The sequence below is a fragment of the Erinaceus europaeus genome, chromosome 1, assembly GCF_950295315.1.
Source record: "Erinaceus europaeus chromosome 1, mEriEur2.1, whole genome shotgun sequence".
Classification (NCBI taxonomy): Eukaryota; Metazoa; Chordata; class Mammalia; order Eulipotyphla; family Erinaceidae; genus Erinaceus; species Erinaceus europaeus.
In genome coordinates, this window is record NC_080162.1 from 30,389,805 (window position 1) to 30,417,420 (window position 27,616).

The 27,616-nt window shown below is 39.0% G+C and overlaps 1 protein-coding gene across 6 annotated transcripts in view; it reads right to left on the reverse strand.

Moving 5' to 3' along the window:
- The window catches only part of KAT6B (lysine acetyltransferase 6B), a 222,243-nt gene that overhangs the window by 102,869 nt on the left and 91,758 nt on the right, over window positions 1-27,616 (reverse strand). The window lies entirely within an intron of this gene.

Here is a 27,616-nt window from a genome sequence, read left to right on the forward strand (position 1 = left end):
TACACTGTTATTAATGGATGTCTTGTTTCTCAAATTGACAAATGGTGGGGAACATTTCCTAGCTCCTGTAAATTATAGCTTAGCTAAACAGATCACTGTAACTTATCCTTTTAGGTCACCATCAGATTTTTCCACCCAGAGCTGCGACCTGTAACAAGCATGATTTCACTGCTCCTGGGCTAACAAAGTCTTAGATATGGAGAAAGAACGATAGAGGATAAGGGAAAGACAGACACCACAGTTTGGGAGCTTCCCCTTCTGCCACGGCACTCGCATAATGGTGTCAGGACTCAAAAGTAAGCTGTGAGACATCTCTTCAGTCCAAGAAAAATTGAAAGTTAGTATTTGTTACTATGGGCACTCTAGTCTTAGATAATCCTGACATTCAGAGGTCACAGACATGAAAATGCTATTTTAAATCTTTAGGTTTTGTTAACTATGGTATCATTAAGTGGAACAGTATGCCTTTGAAGTTATCCTATGATTAATTTTGGTTACAATGGGAATTTCTGCATATTTGGCTTTGACACTACATTTTACGCTTTTTAGTGATCAAACTAAACACACAGTTCTCAATCAAAAAGCCCTGTAGAGTAACCTGATAGGAGCCGGGTGCTTCAGCTCACTGCCAAACAAAAACCATGATTGCTTTATTCTACACACACATACCATTCTAGGATAGGTCAATTAATCATGAATATAACTTTTCAGACATTACATAATTTCACAAAGACTTGCTTCTAGTGTCTGCCAAAGAAAACAGCAATTTGTATCACTAGGAATAAATCTATACTTGAAAAGAAATGAAAGTTACAAATGTGAAATGGTATAAATCAGCTCTTTCATACCACCTTCCCTTATGATTTCTGTAGTAAATTTATTTTACAAAATTGATATTAATAAACAAACTAAAGTGATATAAGCTATAAAGTTATATAAATAGTGATGGGGAAATCTTAAGTAATTTTTTGTACCTACAAAGGCAGCAACTTCTAAAATATGATTAATGACGGTAAAAGTGTAAAGTCAATGCACATTGCGTATTTCTGAGTTATCCAATGTTACATGAAAGCACTGATATATTAAATCATTTCTTTTTAAAAGAAAAAAAAAAAGCAAGTCTGCTAAGTATCTTATTTAGAATATACACCTAAAGTCAAAGCAATCTTCAGCATGTTTACAAAATTCCGTAACAGAATATTTACAGGCAACAAGGCTAGAATGACAAATGCTACTAATAAGTGGCTATATTAAAATATACCAGACTTAAGTCAGATTTATCTGTAGTCACCTTTTCAAATATCATTCTCCTTCACACTATCCTTTTAAGAAATGAATTTATCTTTCATCTACTAAAAATTGAGTGAATTACTGCCTACTTTTGAAACATTCCTATGGAAAATCTACAGCTTAGTGCTGGGGAGACAGCATAATGGTTTTATGCAAAAGACTTTTGTGCCTGAGGCTCTAGGTCCAAAGTTCAATCCCAACTGCACCATAATAAACCCAAGCTGAGCAATGCTCTAGTCTTTCACTATGGCTTTCTCTCTCATTAAATTTTAAAAATAGTAATAGTATTTTAATAAGAAAGAAAATCTATAGCCTAGTCATTATCACACAAACATATATAAAAGAGACAAAAAAAAAACTAGTAGGTATGCAGAAATCAGTACAAATTACAAATCAATTACTATTTTGATCATCTTAACTTTGTTTTGCATTTACAAATATATATTTTTTCATCTTTAAAAATGAATTATTTTACTAAATATTTATTTTAATATTTTATTTTTTATCTTGGAAAGCAACAAAGAGAAATTAGGACAGAAGAAGGAGAGAGGGAGATAGACAACTGTAATAGTGCTTATGAAGCTTCGCACCTGCAGGTGTTTGTTGGGGGCTTGAACCAGCATCCTTGCACACCATAACCGTAATATGTGCACCGAACCAGGTGCTATCATTAAGCCCCTTCTTTCTTCACCTTTAAAAAAGAAGTGTTCTTATATTTCTGAATATTCTTTCAAACTAACAATGTATGTGTATACATATATGTGAGTGATGTGTATAATGAGGTGTGTTCTTCACTCCTTCAGTTAATAAGTAATTTTTTAAAAGTTAATGTTTATTGCCTGCTTACTATGTGAAAGTCCTATGTGAAGTGCTTAAATTATTTCAACAGGAGGTGGACAAGTGGCTCACCTGGCAGTAGGTACATGTTGCCATGTGGGAGGACTAGGACGTGAGGAGAGGGGAAGCTTTAGGAGTGGTTGCTGGGTGTCTTTCCCTTCTCTTTGTTCCTATGCCCCTCTGTTTCTCAGCCTTATATCTAGAGGAAAGGAAATAAAATAATGGCCTCCAGGAGCAGGGAAGTCATCAAGGCACTGAGCCCTGGCAAAAATAAATGTGTGTGTGTGTGTGTGTGTGTGTGTGTGTGTGTATTGGGTTGTCGTAAAAGCCGTGAGACACAAATCTGCGCAGAAAGGTATGTCACTACTTGTCCAACAACCTAATATTTCAACGTGACAGGTAGATATATTGACTGTACCAGGAGGAAACCCTGCACAACAAGGTTAAATAATGAACCACAAGGAGCACAGCTGCAAGTGGCAGAGCTCAGAAAGCAAGTCAGTTAACTGACCTCTGAACCTGCTTTCTTCAGCCCTATGTGGGTCTCTAAATTAGGAGAGGACCAGAACAGGGCTGCTTTTACACCTAAGTCAAGGGCAAGGGTCATTTTTGATGTGGAAATCAGAAGTGCATTTATTGGAGCTATAGGTGGTCTACTGTTGACAGAAGAGATGAAAAGGAGACAATGAGTAATTCTCAACTTAATTCATAATTACTTCTATATAAGTTGGAATTTCAGGAGTTATCTAGAACTGTCCCAAAAAGCAGATTTTGTTGGAAAGAGAGTCTAAGGAAATAATAGTTCCTGGAAGTTTGCTGAAAAGACTAGTACTGTAATGAATTCACAAGGAAGGTGTTGCCTGGAGGAACTTAAAATGAATGAAGAGAGGCTGGGGATACAGGCAGCAGATGAGGGAAATGAGATAATCCAGAGCCTGCTGGTAATTGACTTTGATGCATGGGGTGAACAGCTAGAGTAGATGCAAAAGGAAATGAGGAACCACTATAAAGATTTAAGGAAGGGATTGGCAGGTTCAGGAAGCCGACACAGCAGGAGGCTAACAGACCGCTCTGGGAAGTTGGGAAAGAAAGAAGAAGAATGATATACATAGAAACTACTGAGTTTAGTGGATTTCATTGTCATTAAAGAAAGACTGGTATCACCTATGGGAAAGTCTGTATGTTGAGAGTGAGGGAAGTTACCCAGGAATTGCTCTACATTTCATTATGTCTTTGAAATTTAAAACAAAACAAAAAAAATGTTTTACAAGGCAGAAAACTTTCTAGTGACTCTGCCAAAGTAGCTAACTTCTTAGCAATTACTCGTCATGATCTTAACAGTAATTCAGACATTTAAAACTCTTTTATGCTCTGAGGAACTATGTCTGAAACCCTGGAAATTTTTACTTGTGTTTATGCTCTAACTATTCTACACATGTCAATAAAATAAAGATGATAATTTCCAAAGAAAAATATTATATAGTCTTTTCTATTAAGTCAAAGTTATCCTCAACAAAATGTGCATATGAATAATTCATTCTCACCTGGAATGGCTAAGATGTGAACACGTTGTTCCAACATAGTTTTCTTAACAATGCACATCACAGAAATCCCTAACAGTCCTTTTCATTTACTTAAAGGGATAAAATACAAGCTTTTATGAGGGAAAACAACTTAAGCAGCTTATTGATTTGGCTTTTGGATTATTTCACAACTGAGTTTTTTTTTTTTTTTAAACAGCATACAACCAGGGGCCTATGTCTAATCAATAGTGAACATCTATCTACCTTGCAGTTGGGGCTCATGAATTAATCAACAACTACTCAAACTCAAACCATCAAGCAAAAGTCAGCAGTGACCTACATCTCTTTGAACACACTAAAACCACCCAAACAATGTTATAATTTAAAATAATGATAACACAGTCAGTCAACCTTTAACCTCTGGCCTCAAAACTAGTTGTCTCTACTCAAAAGAGTTACTTATTTCTAAGTTACCTCTTTTTGTTCCAAGCAAATAATGGCAGGAGTTAAAACTGTCACATGCAACATTTCTTGTATTGTTTTATTAGTTAGAAAATATAAGCTATGGCCTTATGCTGAAAAGGGTCAGGGGATAACCCCAAAGCTACAAGGCAAAATTAGTGGGTATGGGGAATTTGGGACTCTCCATATTATTCATTGGTCTATTGTTAGGCCAAGTGACCTGTTTCCCAATCAGCCTGTGAACTAACAGAGGGAAAAATGAAGTGTAAGCAGAAAGTCTCTCCTTGAGAGCTGCGATTATATAAAGAAGGTTTTATTTCTAATTATGGTCATATAATTACAGACACTTTAAGGAGCAGAATCTGTTCTCCCTGGTGTAAGCAACTCACTGATTTAGGCTCTCTTGAAGCCAGCAGCCAAGTGGCAGTGGCACAGATCCAGGAGTTCCTTAAGGAGAACAGATGGACAGCTATTCCTCCCCCCCCCCACCCCCCAAAAAAGAGCTCCCTGATGTCACCCAGCAATGAGATGCAAAAGCTCAATAAATACACTATCCTCATTCAGGTGTTACATGCATCAAACAAAAGGATCTACAATGCCAAAAGATATTTTTCTCACTGGGAGTAAATAATAGCACACTTGGTCTCCCATTCTCTCCCTTGTTGATTACTGAAGTCTTTACAATACTTTGAACTGATAATAAAATCTACTTCATTTTAAGGATTATCATTTCAGGTTTTCCAAAAGCTACATTTTACCTAGGCTTTCAGAACAGAATTTGTTAGAATGGTAGTATAGCTCAGTGGGAGTATATCTAACTGTAGAATGTGTTAGAGAGCTTCTAAAAAGGTTGTTAAATCTTTCACATCACACCATGTGTGCTTAACCCGCTGCCCAGCCCTCCAAGTCTATACATATTTATGAAATGGAGTTGAAATCTAGAACTCCAAAGATAAAGACAATTCTAAGAAATAACAAGTAAGTGAGTGGAGAATTCTAGCAAGTTACTGCAATAAATGACTTCTAGGCATCCTTCCCTGAACATGCCAGATCACATCTGATCTCAGGACCTACTTAGTACCTGGATAGGAGACCACCTAGGAATACTAGGTGCTGCAGAACATCTGAAAGGTTGAAATACACTGTAGTTTAAGGAATTCAGGGCTCAGAATCTAGAATCAGATTTCTTTTTGTTGATTTCTAGCTCTGCCACTTCATGAATGTATGACCTTAGTGAAATATAAATAATACCCCTTTTACATTTCTGTCTGTAAAATGGGAATTAAAATTACAGAAAACCACATATATAAAATGCTTAACACAGTGTCTATAGTATGTGATACCTGCTCAATTAACGTTAGCAGGAATAACTAACACTGGTGTCTAATATGGCTATTTTGGCTAATCATTGACTGTACCTTCTATTCATCTGTATAAAAAATACAAACTATGGTGGTCCAGGAGGTTGGTGCAGTGGATAAAGCATTGGCTTCTCAACCATGAGTTCAATCCTGGGCAGCACATGTGCCAGAATGTTATCTGGTTTTTTCTCTCTATGCCTATCTTTCTCATGAATAAATAAATTCTTTTATTTATATATATATATAAACTATGTACTATGCCACAGAAGATTCAAAGAGTGGACATATCAACTATGAATCTGATGGTTTGCAAACTATTGGGGAAATAATAAATTCCATAAAAAAGGAATCCCAAAACAACAAGGGCAACAAAAGGGGAAAAAAATGGCCTCCAGGAGCAGTGGATTCGTGGTGCCCCAGCAATAACCAAGCCCCAGCAATAACTGTGGAGAAAAATAAATTAAAATAAGGAATCCCATAACATTCCTTTCTTCAGTGGCATTTTTTGGATAAGGTTAGCAAGTCCCATTCTAAAAGGCCAGTATGATATATGCCTCTTAAAAGAAAACTATGACAAGCAACTATGAAACCTTAAGCACCTCAAGAATTGACCTCTGTCAACTACATATCTAAATAAAACTGATGAAAACTGGTTTTCTTTATAAATTCATATGACTAAAGAAATGGGTAGGGCGGGAGATGGTATAACAGTTATGCAAACAGATTTTCATGCCTGAGGCTCTATAAGGTCCTGGGTTCAATCCCCCATACCACCATAAGTCATAGCTGAGCAGTGCTCTGGTTATTAAAAAAAAAAAAAAAAAAAAAAAAAGTTTGAGCACCTACAATTGCTGGCAGAAGAGATTTCAATTAGAAATAAATAGCACAGGGTGGGTAGGGAGGGTAGCGCACTGGGTTAAGCACACATAGTATTAAGTGGACAAACCTGCATAAGGACCCAGGTTTAAGCCCCGGGCTCCCCAACTGCAGGGGGGGTCGCCTCACAAGTGGTGAAGCAGGTCTGCAGGTGTCTGTTTTTCTCTCCCGCTCTGTCTTCCCCTCTGCTCTCAATTTCTCTTTGTCTTACACAACAGCAACAACAATGGAGAAAAAAAAGATGGCTGCCAGGAGTAGTGGATTCATAGTGCAGCCACCGAGGGAGGCTGGGAGGGAAGGACGAGAAAGGGAGGAAGGGAGGAAGGAAGGGAGGGAAAGAGAAAGGGAGGGAGGGAGGAAGGGAGGGAGGGAGGGAGGGAGGGAGGGAGGGAGGGAGGGAAAGGAAAAGAGCACGGGACAAGGGAAGTAGATATGGCTAGAAAGAGGAAGGGGTGGCTGTAATGATTAAAATACATAAACAAGGATTCATGGGGGTGTGTGTGTGTGTGTGTGTGTGTGTGTGTGTGTGCTTTAGATGGAAAGCCAACTTGGCAAGAGTCTCAAATTAAAAAAATCAAACAAGACACCACAACTACAAAGCACTCTTAACTGACCACCATGTAACAAGCTAACCAGTCCAGAGCTCTATATTTAAAAAAAAAAATTTTTTTTAATTAACATTAGTAGCAAATGAACTACTGTCCTGGACACTCAGGCACTTCTGCTTCCACCCGTTAGGGTCTACATTTAATTAGATTTGCTTTCTACATCTGTTTATGGCAGTTGTGCCTACTACTATAATCAAGTAAATTAATTAAACAGTGTTATCCAGCACCCAATAAACTATGTGTAAAAAAGAATTTAAGGGGAGACGGGCAGTAGCGCAGCAGGTTAAGCGTAAAGATCCCGGTTCAAGCCCTCGGCTCCCCAACTGCAGGGGAGTCGTTTCACAGGCAATGAAGCAGGTCTGCAGGTGTCTATCTTTCTCTCCCCGTCTTCCCTTCTTCTCTCTATTTCTCTCTGCTCTATCCAAAGACAGCAGCAACAACAACAACAGTAATAACCACAACAATGCTAAAACAACAAAAGAAACAAAAGGGGGAAAAAATAGTCTCCTGGAGCAGTGGATTCATGGTGCAGGCACGGAGCCCCAGCAATAAGCCTGGCGGCAAAAAAAAAAAAAGAATTTAATCCCTATGGGCCCTTAGGTAACACATAGGCCTATGGGGGGGAAATCAGGGTCCGGGAGACAGTTCCCTGGATAGGGTGCACACTTCACTGTGTACAAGAGCTAAGTCACAACGTGGGAGCACCAGGAAAAGAGGAGGCATAATAAATGGTGCTGTGGTCTTTTTCCTTCTCTGTCCCTCACTCTCTATCAGGACGATGGTGGGGGGGGGGATTGGGATTCTGACAGGAAAGGTAGAATTGTAAAGGTGTGTGTTAACAAAGCCTTGGGGGGAAGGGAAAGGGGTAAAAAAAACATAGAAGGGAATTATAGTCTGTAAGAATTCTGCATTCAACTTTACTTCACAAGTGCCTTAAGTGAGACTGAAAACCACTGAGGAAAGAGATGAGCTGTATGCCTTGCCCAAAGAATAGCCTGGACTTTCCATCAAACAATGGGAAAATATTATTCATTATGAAATATATACATTATAAAAATGATTTTTATCCCTCACTCATAACTACTTTTTGGATTAACTAGTCAATTCCAATTCTTATCATATTGCCCCCCAAAATGAATCACATAAATATTTATTTTTTGTTTTATTTTAATTAGAAGGAGATACAGAAAGAGACCAGTATACTGATCAGCACTGAAGGATCGATCCTGAAACTCTGAAGCCTTGGTCATGAAAAGTCTTTTTTACATAACCATGATATCTGCCACAGACAAAATTACATAAATATATGCTTATTACTAATTAATTTTAATTTTTTATTGGGACTCAGTGCCTGGACAATGAATCCACCACCCCCCCAGCAGCCTTCCCCGCTTCTTTCTTCTATTCTGATAGGACAGAGAGAAATTGAAAGGGAGGGAGTCGGGCAGTAGCACAGCCGGTTAAGTGCACGTGGCACAGAAGCGCAATGACCAGAGTAAGGATCCTGATCTGAGCCCCAACTCCCCACCTGCAGGGAAGTTGCGTCACAAGCGGGGAAGTAGGTTTACGGGGAAGTAGGTTTACAAATGTCTTTCTCTCCCCCTCTCTGTCTTCCCCTCCTCTCTCCATTTGTCTCTGTCCTATCCAACAACGACGACATCAATAACAACAATAATAATTACAACAATAAAAAAGGACAACAAAAGGGAATAAATAAATATTTAAAAGTATAAAAACAAGGGCAACAAAAGAAAATAAATGAATAAATATAATTTTTTTAAAAATTGAAAGGGAAAGGGAAGATAGACATCTGCTTCCCTGCTTCACTACTCATGAATCTTCCTTCCTGCAGGTGGGACTTGGGGATTTGAACCAAGGTCCTTGCACATGGTAATGTATATGTTCATCAGTCACTCCACCCCTTATATGCACATTCTTAAGTAAAAATTATCCCATAACCTGCACCTTCATATAGGAGGGAACCACTATTCAAACACACACATTTTTATAATCATATTCACTATGAGTCATTTTAGTTAAACTTAAGTGAGTCAAGATAACAAGTAAATTAAATATAAACTTCATTAACTATTTTGCCTACAAAACTCCAATCTGAATATTGAAATTAAATAGGTTTTTGTGTTGTGTTGATGAAACCAATACATCTTCATTTTAGCTAATGCAAGTAAGTCCTTTACATTAAGCACTAAAGAAGTCTAAATAGAGATTAAGTATTTTCAAAGTATCTTAAAATAATTGCAAAAGGATAAATACAACAAGGATAATTAATCAGTCTATGAAATGTGAAAAACAATCATGTCTCAAATAATTTGCTGGTGATTGACTGTATGACCTAAATAAGGAGCTGGGTGATGGCACAATCAGTAAAGTGCACAAGATCCCTGGGTCCCTAACTTCAGCGGGCAGTGTCACAAGCAGTGAAGCAGTGCTGCAGTGTCTGTATTTCTAGCTCCACCTCTTTCCCTATTTCACTCTGTCTCTATCGGCTGGAAGGGAGGCAGGAAGGACTTAATAATATTACCCTAAAGAGTGGGGGGAGGGCCTAGGAGACAATTTATCTGGCAGAGCAAACCCTTTTTGTGTGTTGAGAGTCTGAATTTGAGCTCCAGCGCCATGGGCAGCACCACAGAGTACTCTGGAGTGGTGCAGTGGTACAATGATGTTTCTCCTGACACTAGGGCTTCCTCTATGGAGTGACTTTTTCAGATGGAGAGCCAGGGACTGAGACCACGGCATCAAACCCTTCTCCAGTGTGGTGGAAGTTGGGGGTGAAACTCAGGCCATACACATTACAAAGCAGCACACTATCCAAATGAGCAGTTTTGCTAGCCTTCCCCTCTTCCCAAAAATTAAAGAACGCAAAATTGGGCTGGAGAAGCTGGTAATGGGTATAGTACATGCATTAGACCCTGGGTTCAATCCTGGCATGTCTCTCTCACACACATGCATGTAGACAGCCTACTTGTGCTCGTTTTCTTGAGTGGATTAAAACTACACCTGTGATGTTTTAATAAGAATTGTTTTAATGGAGCCAGGCAGTAGCACACTTGGTAAAATGTAGACATTGCCAAACATAATGACCCACTCCCTACATTCAAGGAGAAAGCTGTACAAGGAGGGAAGTAATTACCTCTTCTGTCTATCTCCCCCTAGCCTCTCAATTTCTTTTTGTCTCTATCAACAAAAAGGGGGGATATTATGATAACCCTGAAAGCAATGAAAAAAATTTATTTTTAAAAGAACTTTATTCATAAATCTTGTAACTTATTATTAATAACAAATAAAAACTGAAAAGAACTTTATGTGCTTTCTTTCTTAAGTGTGTTAAAACTAAAAATATTTTACTTAGTATGCATTGTTTTGAATACATGCATACTGGTTATACATGTTAAAGTAGCAGCTTAATCAGATCCATATCTATTTTTTCCTCTCAATGATCCATAGCATATTTATCACAATTTCAAACAATTTGCTCTAAGGGTGGTTATTTGGCTACAGCTTCTTCTCTTTCTCCTTCTCCTTCTTTTCTTCTAGCATGATCATTTCACAGACTAAAAAAACCACTAAGTAGGGATTGTTTACTGGATTATGCTCTGTGCATGATGATGAATATACTGATGGCATTCAGTCAATGTATGAGTAATGATAACACTGCTATTCGTTTATTTTTAAAATACTTTATGTTCACAGAAAAAATATTTATCACAGGATTTTCACTGAATGTAAGAGCATCTGTAACACAGGATAGAAACCAAATGTTTTCAAAACAGAGTGCCTGGAAACATTAGCCAGAACTTATACAGCCAAAAATTTGTTTGGTTTTTTTTTTTCTTTTGGCAGGCTTATAAAATAGATCTGACATTCTGGTTAGAAATTAAATCCCTGTGGTCCAGGAGGTGGTGCAGTGGCTAAGAAACTAGACTCTCAAGCATGAGGTCCTGAGTTCAATCCCTGGCAGCACATGTACCAGAGTGATGTCTGGCTCTTTCTCTCTCTCCTCATATCTTTCTCATTAAAAAATAAATAAATAAAATCTTAAAAAAGAAAAAAGAAAAGAAATTAAATCCCTACACCTAATATAGACCTATTAGCTGTTTCCAAAATGGAGACCCCAAATCTTCATCTGCAATATTCTTGCATTTAGAGTCATGATTAGTCAACAATTTATCCTGCTTTATATCTTAACTTTTTTTTCAGCCACCAGGTAGGTTCCAGATGCTACCATGATGCCAACCTGACTTCCCTGGGCAGATGGCCCCACCAATGTGTCCTGGAGCCCTGCCTCCCCAGAACCCTGCCCGACTAGGCAGAGAGACAGGTTGGAAGTATGGATCAACCTGCTAACGCCCATGTTCAGCAGGGAAGCAATTATAGAAGCCAGACCTTCCATATTCTGCACCCCATAATGACCCTGGGTCCATACTCCCAGAGGGATAAAGAATAGGAAAGCTTCCAATGGAAGGGATGGGAGACGGAGTTCTGGTGGTGGGAACTGAGTGGAATTATACCACTTTTTTTTTAATATTTATTTATTCATTTTCCCTTTGTTTTTGCCCTTGTTTTATTGTTGTAGTTATTATTGTTGTTGTTATTGATGTCTTCATTATTGGATAGGACAGAGAGATATGGAGAGAGATGGGGAGACAGAGAGAGGGAGAGAAAGATAGACACACCTGCAGACCTGCTTCCTAGCTTGAAGCCTGTCCTTGTGCTTTGCGCCACCTGTGCTTAACTGCTGCACTACCACCCGACTCCCGGAATTATACCCCTCTTATCCTATGGTCTTGTTAATATTTCCATTTTATAAAAAAAAAAAAAATTAAAAAGAAACTAAATCCCCAGTATTAGGTAAAAGAAATAAATTTCACTTGAGAGAGATGAATATTTTCAAATTCCACTAAGAGAAAGGCAGGGAGAAGCATAAAATTGTGAAAGACAGGGGCCAGGAGATTACTTTACCTAGAGTACACACACGTTACCAAGTACTGGAACCTAGGTCTGAGGCCCCTGCCCGGCACACCAGAGCACCACGCAGAGGGAATTGCTATGGTGTCTTGCCATCTCTCTGATTTTCTCTCTCCCTTTCAGTCTCTACAGAAATTAATGGATTAGAGTAGGGCCAGTGAAATTGCTCTTAACTCAAGTTTGAACCCAGTCACCACTGTATTGAAAGAAGCTTTATTGCTGTGGTCTTTTCATTCTCTCTGGAAAGAAGGAAGAAAAGAAGAGAGGGAGGGAGAGAGGAAGGAAGGAAGGAAGGAAGGAAGGAAGGAAGGAAGGAAGGGAGGGAGGGAGGGAGGGAGGGAGGGAGGGAGGGAGGGAGGGAGGGAGGAAGGAGAAAGGAAAACTACATAGCCAGAGGCAGGTGTGAAGCAGGGAAGAGTCCCAATTGGGACAAAATGTGTGCTTGCTGGTTCCAGGCACTCTGCAATGCAGCACAAAGTTGCAGCAGAGCTTAGAAACTCTATGTGCAGGCACCAAGCCCCAGCTTCTTCCCTCCAGGAGGGGGAACAAAATGACTCAGGATCAATGAAAAAATATAGCAAGCTGCTAAGGAAAGAAGGAAAATGATATGCAAAGGTAGGGCTAACAAGTTTTCATAAGATTTCTCATCACAAATTTAAAAGGCAAGGACAGAGTAGAACAACAGACATATGGTTGTCAGAAAAGTCATGACACATTTTTATATGAAAAATGTCATGATTTTACATACACACAATAAAAGTGATCTCACATGAACAGAAACGAAGTTGCTACCACTAGCCTGGCTTTGCAAGAACTATTTAAAGGAGTCCCACAAGAAAAATGCAACTATTGATAGATCACAAATTAACACTACACACCAACCCCATGGGCAAGTAAAACTACAATGCAATTAATGCATGGAAATACATACAGTTGAAACTTTTCTCCAGGAAGGAAATTTCTCACGGAGGAAAGGCACCCCAGCAACTGGGAGAAAATATATGCACATTGCCCATCTGATAAAATACTGATAGCGGGAGTCGGGCTGGTTAAGCACAGGTGGTGCAAAGATCAAGGACTGGTGAAAGGATCCCGGTTCAAGTCCTGGCTCCCCACCTGCCTATCTTTCTCTCCCCCTCTGTCTTCCCCCTCCTCTCACCATTTCTCTCTGTCCTATCCAACAACAATGACAACAATAATAACTACAACGGCAACAAAGGGGAATTAAAAAATAAATATTTTTTTAAAAAGATTGATAGCAAGCATTTGTTTTAAAAAAAAAAATCAGGGCAGGGGGTAGGTAGCATAATGGTTATGTAAAGAGACTCTCCTGCCTGAGGCTCCAAAGTCCCAGGTTCAATCCCCCATACCACCATAAACCAGAGCTAAATTGTGCTCTGGAAAAAAAATTAATTAATTAAAAAAATCATAGTTAAAGAACCACAACAAAACTATTAAGAAGTGGGCAAGGGGGGCCAGGCAGTGTCATAAACATGGCTCTGTGCACATTTTATAACACACAGAGACCCAGTTCAAGTCCTCAATCCCTATCTGCAAGACGCAAGCTTCATGAGTGGTCAAGCAGTATTATAGGTATTTCTCTCCGCATTTCTACCTTCCTTTCCTCCTCTCTGCCCTAGCCAATAAAAAGGAGAAGAGGAAGAAAGAAAGAAAGAAAGAAAGAAAGAAAGAAAGAAAGAAAGAAAGAAAGGAAGAAAGAAAGGAAAATTTCTGCTGGGTGCAGTAGGTTTATCATGCAGGTGCCAAGCACCAAAAAGTGGGCAAAAAGTCTAAACAGTTTTATTTCTATTCTTCCAGATAAAATGGATGGAAATGGAGGTGATTATATTTAGTGAATTAAGGAAGCAAACAACTACTACTAGAATATAAGGAACTGAGACCCATGAACGAGCAAACAAAAAAAGAATAACCAAACTTTCTCTAAGAGAGAACTATAATGGTTATAGTTGAATGGGGCAGATAGACAACTTTGGTGATAGATGTAGTATGAAACTATAACCTTGTAATTCTATGATCTTCTAATAATTGTTGGATAAGTTTTTTTAAAGAAATGATTTTTCCGCTCTCTTGCTACCACTTGGATATAACTTCAAGGAATCATGTTAAGTAAGATAGACTGGAAATGATGAATGCCAGATGATCTCACACAGGAAAGTAGAGGGGAAACTTTAATTAGCTATGCTCCACTGCAGCATATCCAAGGACTGAGGGGGACAGGACAGAAGGGTGTTCAGAGAGAGGCGGAAACCCACTGTGTTATGATGAAGGATGATGAAAAGGTGATGGAAGGAATGGTGTGCTGGCATCTATCATATGGAGGAGATAGGAAACTGTACACATGTGAAAACAACAGGCTTAGAAATCATCGTTTCCCCCCAATCAAGTTAACTTAAAAAACAAAATCGAACAAAAATGGGAGCTAGCTGACCTAATAGGGCACCTACCTGCCTTACCATGTATGAAGCCCTAGGTCTGAGCCCCAGAAACACATGGGCATAACCGCACCTAGGGAAGTTGCACAGTTGGTGGAAGTTGGGGAAGTTGTAGCACACAGGTGCTACAATGTCTCTATCTGAAATAAATAAAAGAATGGGTAAAAAGAAAAAAGGCTATGATGATTCCACAGCTTTACATTTATTGACTGTGTGTAACTCTTCACTACCACATTTGATCCTCACAGCCCTATGTGAGAAGAGGAAATCTAAATAAAGACCCCAAAATGCAGGAATGTCGCACAGAGCTGATCTACACAAAACAGTAGACCAAGACTTGTTCAACTAAACCAGTTAATCAATTTACTACTTTTTTTACGTGATTTTACTACTTCAAGAGCTTTTCCATCCAGATAGAGACAGGAGGAAGGGGAGGGGGAAAGAGACACTGCAGCACTAGTGCTTCCTCTAGTGCTAGAGCATCTCCCACACGGCACCAGAGCTTGAACTTGGGCTGTGTGCGAGGCACATTCCTTACCAAGTGAGCTATTACTTGAGCCCTATACCAAGATTTAGAATTTCACAGATAAATACAACATGGTCTTTGTGTTAACAGAGATGTGCGATGATATGGAAGGAGTAAACTGACATTTACACTGGGTCTTTAAAGGCTGGACATCATGAGGTGAAAAAAAACCAGACCATGTGAGGAACATGTGTATGGGCAGTACCTATGAAAAGACCTGAGTTAGTTAAGTACACACAAACTTGAAATAATTATGTATAAATATATGTAAAGCAAGTGCACATGAAACAAACAGTTCTTATATGCACTACTAGCAGCTTAAAAAAAACAAAAAACATTCATTCCATTGTTGACCCATCTAAAACCTTCAAGATTATAAGCAACTTCAGAATCAAATGAAACAATGGTGTGAGTGCTAACAATATACCTATTAGTATCCATTCAAGTGCAGGCTCACTGAGCCCTGCACCTACCTGATGCAATTGAACAGTTATCTGTGTGGGTATTTACTGGTGTGCCACACCATCCTCCATTTGAGTCACTGGCTACCACTTCAACACAGTACCAACTGTATTTGCTCTGTGTACTGTTCTATTTCCCACACACATGCAGTGTCAGTGTCAGACACAGAGTGAGCATTCTTTCAATGAAAGGATATCAGTAACTGTTATAAAGGAATTTCAAGTCTAGCAGAATGGAATGACACCTGAAAATTAATAGAAATACTATATAATGAATATTTTAAGAGTTATTGTTAAAGAATTTTAAAAATACAAATAAAAACGGTGTAGTCGTATATCCTCCTGCATATCACCCTTTATAGAGTTTCTACTTCTTAATAATTTGATTTTATAACAAGTACTAAATCCTACAGAACCTATGTAACCCTGTGAAACAAATGAAGCAATAAAAGTGACTCAATTTTCAGGTGTAAACTTCACAAAATGCTTTATTCTTTGGCAACCACTGTGATTACTAATGTCTTTGTAAGGATGATGAAAAAGAAATGTTGTTATGAGACCAAAGGAAGGTAGAACAGAAATAAAACTAGACCTGCTAAGGAAATCTTCATTGCAAATTTTCACGGGTTTGGGGCAGATTAAAGAGAAGTATAAAATTATTATCTCACAATTTGAACTAAAAAGTGAAGTAGATATTTTACATTTTCGTTTGATACAAAATGTAAAAGATCTCCTTTGTCATCCCACAAATTCCGATATTAGACCTTCAGTTTTCAGATGTTAAGATGTAGTTTATGCCTCAAAGGCTCAAAATAAACAAAATTTTTAAAAATTCAATAGAGCAAACAGATCTCATCACAGAGTAGTAGAAAGCATTTAACTGGTGGAGAAATATAATAGGCAGGGGCCTGGTGGTGTTGCACCAAGTTAAGCACACATAGCACGAGGTGCAAGACCCACACAAGGATCCGGGTTCCCCATCTGCAGGGGGGTGCTGCTTCACAAGCAGTAAAGCAGTTCTGCAGGTGTCTTTCTCTCCCCATGTCCTCTCAAATTCTCTCTGTCCTATCCAATAAAATTTTTTTAAAAAATGCCACCAGGAACAATGAATTCATAGTAAAGATGAGGAGCCCCAGTGATAAGTCTGGAGATAAGGAGGGAAGCGAGGGAGAGAGAGAAGGAAGGGAGGGAGGGAGGGCTCTCTCTACAGCATAAAATTATTATTTTTTCCCCCAGCAAATGGAGGGCTGTCTTAAACAGCATACCAGGAAGCGAGTCAGGATTCTAATTTTTTTTTAAGTTACCCTATTTCTTAGTTAAGAAGCTATATTTTGGGGTCAGGTGGTGGCACACCTGGTTGAGGGCATGTACTACAGTGAGCAAGGATCTAAGTTCAAGGCCCTAGGCCCCATCTGCAGGAGGGAAGCTTCATGAGCACTGGAACAGTGTTCACAGTGTTTCCTTCTCTTAGCACCCCTCCCTCCTGATTTCTGTCTCTAGCCAATAAAATAAAATAAGGCTATATTTTTGGGGGGAGGAGCCATAGAAATTATGCTAAAAGACTTTCATGCCTGAGGCTGCAAAATCCCAAATTCAATCCCCCACACCACCATAAATCATAGCTGAACAGCGCTCTGGTTAACCATGGGATTTTCAAAGTAAACCAAATTCCCTAATAATTTTGTTACAATAATAACTTCTTATTGCCTTCTTAAACTCCCAAGGCATCAGGAACCCTCCCCATTCTATATAAAACCTGTATTTCTCCCAGTCCTAGAAACTCCAGGGCATGGCTTGCCTTCCTGTATGCATCATTTGATCCATACCATTTGATACTGCCATCTGCTGAGCTCAAAGCAACCAGTACCACCCTCAACGCCGTTCACTTCGGATTTTGTCCAGAGACAACAGGTGGTGTCAGTTCCATATTGGGTGGTGTACCTCCTAACATCACAGAACCTAGATATAGATCAGGGCCCATGAGACAGAACACATGTACACATGTACCCATTAGTTAGGGGGAAATATACACCTTAAAGCAAAAGTGCACAATAGTTTGCAGTGACCAAACACAGCAAGCAAATAGAAAGACTTAAAAAAAAAAAAAAGACACCATAAAATGATACTTATATACTTTCCCCATATTTGGGAATTACTCTCTTCCCTGATCCAGCTTTCTAGTCCTATTCCCAACTCTGACACCATCTCCCCAGGCAATACTTTAGGTCCATCTGCACGTTATCTGTCAGGCTCAGGCAAAGATCAGTGGAGTCATGGGGCCCCTGGAATATACTTAGGATGGACCTAAAGCTTTTTCCAAAATGGAGGTCTCAAAACTCATCTGCTATATTCTTGCCTTTAGGCTCTTGATTATTAAACAATTTGTTCTGCTTTGTATCTTATTCAGCCACCAAGTTGCAGATGCTACCATGATGCCAACCTGACGTCCCTGGACAGAGGACCTCATCAATGTACCCTGGACCCCTACATCTCCTCACCTCTGCCCCACTAGGGAAAAAGATAAGGACAGGCTGGGAGTATGAGTCCACCTGCTAATGCCTGTGTCCAATGAGGAAGCAATTACAGAAGCCAGACCTTCCACCTTCTGTATCCCATATTGACCCTGGGTCCATATTCCCAGAGGGATAAAGAATGGGAAAGCTTTCAAGTAAGGCGATGAGATGCGGACTCTGGTGGTGGGAATTGTGTGAAATTGTACCTCTCTTATCCTATGGTCTTGTCGATGTTTTTTATGTATAAATAAATTAATAACAATTTTTTTAAAGTGTTGCTTTGACAATACCTTCTGGCTTTTAAAACCCCACCATGAGCAACCTGGGAGGTGGTACAATAAGGAGTTGGACTCTCTCAAGCATAAAATCCCAAGTCTAACCTCTAGCATCAGATATGCTGGGGTGATGTTCTGTTCCCCCCCCCAAACCTTTAAAAGATAAAAAGAGGGGGGTCGGTGGTAGTGCAGAGGGTTAAGCGCACATGGCGCAAAGCACAAGGACCAGTGTAAGGATCCTGGTTCAAGCCCCCGGATCCCCAGCTGCAGGGGGGTCGCCTCACAAGTGGTGAAGCAGGTGTGTGGTTGTCTAGCTCTCTCCCCCTCTGTCTTCCCCTTTTCTCTCCATTTCTCTCTGTCCTATTCAACAATGACCCCAATAACAACAATAATAATAACCACAACAATGATAAAACAACAAGGCCAACAAAAGGGAAAATAAATAAATACTTTAAAAAAAAATGAAAAGAGGGGGTCAGGCAGTAGCGCAGTAGGATAAATGCATGTGGTGCAGTGTGCAAGGACCAGCGCGTAAGGATCTCGGTTTGAGCTCCCCACCTGAAGGGGGGTCACTTCACAAGCAGTGAAGTAGGTCTGCAGGTGCCTTTCTCTCCCTCTCTGTCTCCCCTCCTCTCTCGATTTCTCTCTGTCCTATCCAACAACATCAATGACAATAACGACAATAACAAGTGCAACAAAATGGGAAAAAATGGCCTCCAGGAACAGTGAATTCATAGTGCAAGCACCAAGCCCCAGCAATACCCTTGGATGCAAAAAAAAAAAAAAAAAGTGAAAAGAAAGTATACAAAAAAAACCATGAGAATTAAGTAGGAGAGATTTAACCAAAATAGGTATTGCCCAAGGTTAACATCCTCTTTTTTTTAAACGTAAAACTTTTGGGAGTCGGCAGTAGCACAGCGGGTTAAGCACACATGGCTCAAAGCACAAGAAGTGGAGAAAGAATCTGGGTTCGAGCCCCGAGATCCCCACCTGCAGAGGAGTCGCTTCACAGGTGGTGAAGCAGGTCTGCAGGTGTCTGTCTTTCTCTCCCCCCATTTGTCTCCCCTTCCTCTCTCCATTTCTCTCTGTCCTATCCAATAATGACTACATTAATAACTACAACAATAAAACAACAAGGGCAACAAAAGAGAATAAATAAATATTTAAAAATAAATAAAATAAACTTAAAACTTTTAATACTTTGGTTTGCAACATGTTTTTTAGTTGTTCCCATTCTTTGAGTCTTTGTCCAATACAAGCTTTCATTTGAATATACCACTCACATTGTTGCTTGATGTTTATACGGTTGTCTTACTATAACCTCTATCACAATTGGCAGAATGTATTATTATTTGGAAGTCACTAGTTTATGGTGAAGTTAAAAGGGAAAAAAAAAAACAAGTTAATATACTGCATTACGACTACTTTATAGTTGGGCTGCTTTTTTATTTTTAAGCATTCTAGGAAATCTATTGTAACAAATTCAAAATACAAGCAAACATAACACACTTTTTTTTTAAATGCATTGGGACAGAAAAAGAGTAAAACTTTTAAATAAAAAAACCAAGTTTTGAATGGTTAACGATGCCATCCACCTTCTGAGATGTGCCACCTTTCCCTTTCCACCACCACCTCTTTATCTCAGTAACTTCATTTCTCCAGTTATTTGGGGCAGTATCCTTGAAATCTTTTCTTTAGCACTGTACATCAAACTACATCTATGTGTTCTGTTAGCTCTATTTCAGAATAGAGCCAAATCTCTCAATTTGTCACCATTCTCTACACAAGGGATGGAGAACGTCTGACCTTAGGGACTGAAATCATTTGGTCTGGCCAACTGAAGCATTTCTTCAGCAATGCTTAAGCAATCTTAAGTAATTATTTTATATATCATTACTAATATGTTACAAGATAATAAGATTACAGTGTATAGCTCCACACCACACCCACCAAAGTTCTGTATCCCTACCCTTCCAACTCCCAAAGATAACCACCATAGTCCTCAAAAGTCTTAGAAACAGTTTACTTTTAAGTGCTAATTTTTTTTAAATATTTATTTTATTTATTTATTCCCTTTTGTTGCCCTTGTTGTTTTATTGTTGTAGTTATTATTGTTGTTGTTGTTGTTGGATAGGACAGAGAGAAATGGAGAGAGGAGGGGAAGACAGAGAGGAGGAGAGAAAGATAGACACCTGCAGACCTGCCTCACCGCCTGTGAAGCGACTCCCCTGCAGGTGGGGAGCCGGGGTTCGAACCGAGATCCTTATGTCGGTCCTTGTGCTTTGCGCCACCTGCGCTTAACCCGCTGCGCTACAGCCCGACTCCCTAAGTGCTAATTTTTATGCTGATCATTTAGTACGGCCCACAAATGCTCTGATAAAAAAAAATATATATATATATATATATATATATATATATATATATATGTATGTATATGATTTCCTAGAAAAGTTCTTTTTTTGAGCACCATTCCATCTGTCTGTCAACCTGTCTTCCTTTCCTTAAAAGGCTGAGATTGGGGGCCAGGCAATAATGCACTGGCTTAGGTGCACATAGTGTGAAACACAGAGACAGGCACAAGGATTCTGGTTCAAGCTCCCTGGCTCTCCACCTATGGAGGGGTCGCTTCACAGGCAGTGAAGCAGGTCTGCAGATGTCTATCTTTCTTCTTCCCTCTCGATTTCTCTCTGTCTTATCCAACAACAACAAAAATGGAAAAAATGGCCGCCCGGAGCAGTGGATTCATAGTGGAGGCACCAAGCCCTGGAGGCCAAAAAAAAAAAAAAGCATTAAAAAAAACTAGATTAATAACCTAGAAGACATTTCCTAATGTCCTAAGCTTGATAAAGTTTCTCTAAAATAACAATTTACAGTTTATTTCTGGCACTTTATCAAATTTGATTTGTAATACCTACATTTCTATTTTAGAGAATCACATTATATACTCTGAGAACAAGAAAATTTTTTTTAAACAAACTAAAAAGCCATCTCTACACTCAAACATGTCCAAAAAGTGAGCAGTATTCTTAACTAGCTTCTGGCAACCTACAAAAGCACAAGTTATTTTAAGACAAAGATTCATATGGACACATTTACAGAAGCTAATACTCACGTGCTGTTCTTCCAATGAAAAGGTTACTGACCTATCAGTAGGAGTTGTCTTTTCTGGTAGAGATGATAGATTTGCCCTGTCTTTTCTACGCCCCTACTCTGTCCCCATAATGAGGTATGCCATATATGTCCAGACAGCTGGCAAGGGGGAGTCAGGTCTATGGCCATGGGCCAGAGGAAATCTTACCAACCCATTCAGAGCCTGAACCTATGACCTATGTCTCATTAACACCTTCTCCCAAGCAGCAGAGCTGCCACAAAAATCAACAGTGGCTTAAGCCATCTTGCTTATAAGTGAAACAAATCAGGTCAATCTGACAATCAATAGTTCAAGCAGCCACTAGAAAATTGTCCAAAGTATACAGGATCCAACTGTCCAAAGTATACAGGTGAGGAGAAATGATAAAGGTTTTTCACTCTTGATTTGGGGGTTACCCCCAAGTAAAGATAAAGCTGAAAGGAGAGATAATGTAAAAGGCAAGTCTGTTTTCAACCCCAGGTATTCAGTGTGTATTAACAATGATAGAAAGTAAAGAAAGAACATCAACAGCTTCCGAGTTTATATCCTTATTGCCCTCTGGCTAGAGCACATTTGGTAGATGTGTCAAAGTAAAACAAACAAGGGAAACCAAAAATTGAGCTTAGTGGAACAGTTCCAGAAATAGATGAATAAAGCCCTGCTTTTAATCTGATACCAGAGAGAGAACGCACTCAGGAATTGCAAGTGTAAAAATAGGAAGGTTAAACGTACTTAGATTACAGCAATCCACTCACATTAGGACATACCACTTGATATTAAGACAAAATAAAAGAAAAAGACATTCATAGTAAATTAAGACAAAAAAGAACTACATAAATATTTATTTATATCACTGAACACTGGACTTCAAATTAAAAAAAATGCTCCCTGTAGGGGGCTAGGAAGTAGCTTAGCAGTATACAACTGGGTCTTGGCTTTAATTCCTAGTAGCAAACATACCAGGCTGAAAAAGTCTCTCTCTCTCTCTGTCTCTCTCTCTGTCTCTCTCTCCTCTCTCATCAAGATAATAAGTATTTTTAAAAGTAATAAAGAAAAACTCCCTGGATACCATTCTATGTCCAGGTTTTAGTGATGAGTTTAATTGGGGGGTTACCCCACCTAGGGATGGAAGAACAAGGGAGAGGATGAAAACCCAACATGGCTATTTTTAAAATTTTAATAAATATTTCCTTGAGGGACAAAAGCAGGCTCAGAAATGGGAGAGAGGTTAGAAAACTGCCCTTACCCAGTCAGCTGACTAAGATATAGTTATAGAAAATCAGCTACACAGTTACCATTATTATTAAAGGCCGTATGAGCTGGCTTTAAAAATATCATACTATCGGGAGTCGGGTTGTAGCACAGCGGGTTAAGCGCAGGTGGCACAAAGCACAAGGACCGGCATAAAGATCCTGATTCGAACCCCGGCTCCCCACCTGCAGGGGAGTCGCTTCACAGGCGGTGAAGCAGGTCTGCAGGTGTCTATCTTTCTCTCCTCCTCTCTGTCTTCCCCTCCTCTCTCCATTTCTCTCTGTCCTATCCAACAACGACAACAACAATAATAACTACAACAATAAAACAACAAGGGCAACAAAAGGGAATAAATAAATAAAATAAAATAAGAAAACAAAAATTTAAAAAATATATATCATACTATCAAAGATTAGTAAATGTCAACAAGCATGCTAACCTAAATACCTACTATCTATGGAACAAATGCTGCAGGCTGTCTTTTGATAATGGCAGAAAAGGTAACTTATATCAATTCTCCTTTCTTAAAATCAATGTGAAAAGCTGGTCAAAACAAATATATCATCATACAAGGACCAAAGATCTAAGGGAATAGGCTTGACTGAACTCTTTAAAGAAGAGTTGAAGATTGATAAGGACAGAAAGCCAGAGAGTAAATGCAACACTCAAAGTCAGTTTATGTCCTGAAGCTATTTAACCACAAGCATATATAATCTTCTGAAATTACTTCACTATAAGAAATATCTGGGAGTCCAGCAGTAGTGCAGCGGGTTAAGTGCACGTGGCACGAAGCACAGGGACCAGCTAAGGATCCTGGTTTGAGCCCCTAACTCCCCACCTGCAGGGGGTTGCTTCACAATCGGTTAAGCAGGTCTGCAGCTGTCTATCTTTCTCTCCCCATCTTCCCCTCCTCTCTCCATTTCTCTCTGTCCTATCCAACAACAATGATATCAACAACAACAGCAACAACAACTACAACAATAAAACAGCAAGGGCAACAAAGGGGAATAAGTAAATAAATATTTTAAATATATATTTTTTAAAAAAGAAATGTCTGGGGAGTCGGGCTGTAGCGCAGCGGGTTAAGCGCAGGTGGCGCAAAGCACAAGGACCGGCATAAGGATCCCGGTTCGAACCCTAGCTCCCCATCTGCAGGGGAGTCGCTTCACAGGCGGTGAAATCTATCTTTCTCTCCTCCTCTCTGTCTTCCCCTCCTCTCTCCGTTTCTCTCTGTCCTATCCAACAATGACAACAACAATAACTACAACAATAAAACAACAAAGGGCAACAAAAGGGAATAAATAAATAAAATAAATATTAAAAAAAAAAAAAAAGAAATGTCTAAAATGACTGATGAAGGTAATACTGGCTCATTCTACAGATAGTTATTAAGATAATGTGTGGTGGCACCTTGGTTAAATGCACATTACCATGCTCAAGGACCAGAGTTCAAGCCCTTAGGTTCCTAAAAAGCTTTACAGGTGGTGAAGCAGTGCTGCAGGGGCCTGCTTTTCTCTCTCCCTCACCCCTCCTTCTCAGTTTTACTGTGGTTTACAATACCACAAATAAATATGATGGTGTTATATTAGAAATGAAATCAAGGAGCAATGGAAGTTCAAAACACTGTCAAGAAAGGTCTCTGAGATTCCAATGACATTTACACTGAAACCTACGGAGTGAGGCACCTTCTAGGAAAACGGGGAAGTACATGGAGTATGGCATGTTCAAGGAAGTGAAGAAAGTTCATAATGACACAAAGTATAGTGGGATGAGGTGGAGCATACATTAGTAATCTTGCTTCTCAAAAACAGATTTTTATGTCTAAAGAAAAGATGAATTTGCACAGAATGTACAAATCTGAGCTAATATCTAAGCCATATCTTAGCTAAGCAGTCCTTTTATACTTGGGAATTCAATAATACAGCACATTATTTAAAATTTTTACTCATTTGTCTAGGGGCTGTGAGAGACCAGAGCATGCTCCCTGCTTGTGGTGCCAGGAATTGTATGCAAGGCTGCATGCATGCAAGCATTCTCCCTACTGCTGAGCTATATTCTCCTGTATTCCCAAGAAATTTTTAATTTCTGTTTCTGGAGCCAGTTACTTGGAGAAGTTACCAATTTTGGCAGAAATCCCTTACTCATGAGTTACTGAAACTTTCCAGAAGAAACAAATTGTTTAGCTTTTGCAAGTAAATAAAAATTAACTGTGATAAATAATGAAACAACTAAATGCAGAATATTTCCAAACAACTAATATTGGAAAAATATGTTGAAAGTTAACCATGTAACAATTCTTCAAATTCAAAAAGAATTTAAATAATGACTAAGATCAAATTTATTTATATTATATTTTTGTGAGAACAGCATCTGTTTTCTATCACATAACATTTAATTTCTGGACAAAATAATTATACATTGAAAAAGCACAGTGGAGGGTGGGGCAGATAGCCTAGTGGTTATGCAAACAGACTCTCATGCCTGAGGCTCCAAAGTCCCAGATTCAAACCCCTGCACCACTGTATGCCAGAGCCTGATCAGTGCTCTGGTTAATACTCCCAGAGGAATAAAGAACAGGAAAGCTATCAGGGGAGGGGACGCGATATGGAGTTTTGGTGGTGGGAATTGTGTGGAGCTGCACCCCTCTTATCCTATGGTTTTTGTCAGTGTTTCCTTTTTATAAATAAAAATTAAGAAGAAAAAAAATAAACTTGGGGGGGGGAGAGGGAGGAGTGTACAGGTCCTGGAAAAGGATAACCTAGTGGGGATTATATTGTTATGTGAAAAACTGAGAAATGCTATGCATGTACAAACTTGTATTCACTGTCAAATGTAAAACATTAATCCTCCAATAAAGGAAAGAAAAAGAAAAAGCACAGTGGATTATTATAAAGATGTTATAGACTTGTGGTCCGGGAGGTGGAGCAGTGGGTAAAGTATTGAACTCTCAACCATGAGGTCCTCAGTTCGATCCCCGACAGCACATGTACAAGAGTGATGCCTGGTTCTTCCTCTCCTATCTTTCTCATGAATAAATAAATAAATGCAAAAAGGGGGGGGGATGTTAAAGATTTAACACATAAGACTCAAAACGAGGGGCCAGGTGGGTGGTGGTGCACCTGCTTGAGCGCACATGTTACAATGCACAAGGACCCAGATTTGAGCCCCTGGTCCCCACTTGCAGGGAGGAAGCTTTGCCAAGTGGTGAAGCAGGGTTGTAATTGTCTCTCTTTCTCTCTTCTTTATTATCACACCCTTCCCTCTCAATTTTTGGCTGTCTCTATCCAATAAATAAAGATAATTTTAAAAATAAAAATAAAAAAAGACTCATGAAAATTTTGAGAACAGGTCTACTATAAGTGCCTAGAAAAAAAGTGAATCAGCAGGTATAGGTAGATATCTGCTGGAAAAGCAGATTTACTAGTGGGTCTCAGGAAAGCAAGTTTTCTTTCATTTCTATGCTCTACCTCTCTCAAAAGGGCATATTTCTAAAATACAAGTTGTTCAACTTAGGTCAAGTAATATGCTTCTTAAATGTCAAAGTTTGGAGGCTGAGTGGTGGTGCACTTGTTTGGGAGCACATGTTATCATGTGCAAGGATTAGGGTTCAAGCCCCCAGTACCCACCTTCAGCAGGGAGAGAGCTTCATAAGCAGTGAAGCAATACTGCAGGTGTCTCTCTTTCTCTCCTGTTCTATCTCCCCCTTCTATCTCAGTTTCTGTCTCTGTATAATAAATGAATAAAGTCAAAGTTTGTTTGTGGTAGGTTGATTAACTTCACATTCCCCCCCAAAAAAAAAAATGTAGGTTCTGAAAAGGCTATCTCAACACTGTCACTCATTGTTCCCTAAAATGCAAAAGGAATTAAATGAATAACTTGTTAGAACAACAGTAAAATCTAAGGAGACTGACAAATAGAGTAACAATGGGAAGTCTCTGTCCAATCCTACTCAATAGAAACAGAATTTCAATAAAAGAAAGTAGTAAAACAGTAACAATATTAGGGAAAGTAGAAATAGCTGAATACAAAAGCACATTAATCTGTTGCCTCTTAGAAGCAATTTAGGAGCTAAGTGGTTTGTGGTATAACTTTAGAAAACTAGGCACTATGTTCCTCCTGTCAATACAACTGCACACAAAGTTTCCTATAAAATAAAGATAAAGAGCTGAACACTCCATGAACTATGTAAAAAAAAACTCTGGGGAAGAAATTCCAACACTCAAGCTGATATTTACTTGTCCAAAAGGACCACTGGCTAAAGAACCTCTTTCCTCATCCAGAAGACCATTATTCAAACAAAACCCAAGAGAAGTAGGGAGAAGTAATAATATTCAGTTAAGAGTGAGAGGCGGTGGGCACGAAGCAAAAATACACAGGGGAAAGATTACCCAGGAAAAATGTATGAATCTGGTTCTGGTGAAATGTTAACCTAAATTTGAGTAATTCGGCCTGGTATCAAGCCAGTCAAGAGCTGGAGCCAGAAAATTTCTTCTGCATAATCAGGGTGATAAACTCTAAAATTGATTTTAGGGAACAGTTTACAGTTTAATATGGCCAAGATGTGAGTGTCTAATAACAGATGAATGTATAAAGATGTGGTATAATGATTCATTATTTAGTTACCAAAAAAAGAAGAAAATTTGTCATTTGCAACATGACTGGATCTTGAGGAGCATTATGCTAAGTAAAATAACACAAACAAATACCACACGGTACAACTTAAACATGGAATATCCTCTAAAAGTCAGAGAGAGAGAGAGAGAGATACTAGGAGTTGGGAGGGGGGTTAAACATCATAAAAAGTTCACACAGGGGCACAATTAGCTATAATATAAATGAGGTCTGCAAAGCTAATTAATGTAACACAGTGGCCATACCTGATAACAGTGATAACTGAAATTTGCAGATAGTGGAACTTAAAACAGTCTCACTAAAATAAATTTTCACCACAATAAATTTTAAAAGATACACATTTGAAGTGATAGATGTGCTAACTAATTAAAGGATGGGAATGTTTCCACACTACAGAGGTAAAGCAAATCATATAGATGTACACTTTTTTCA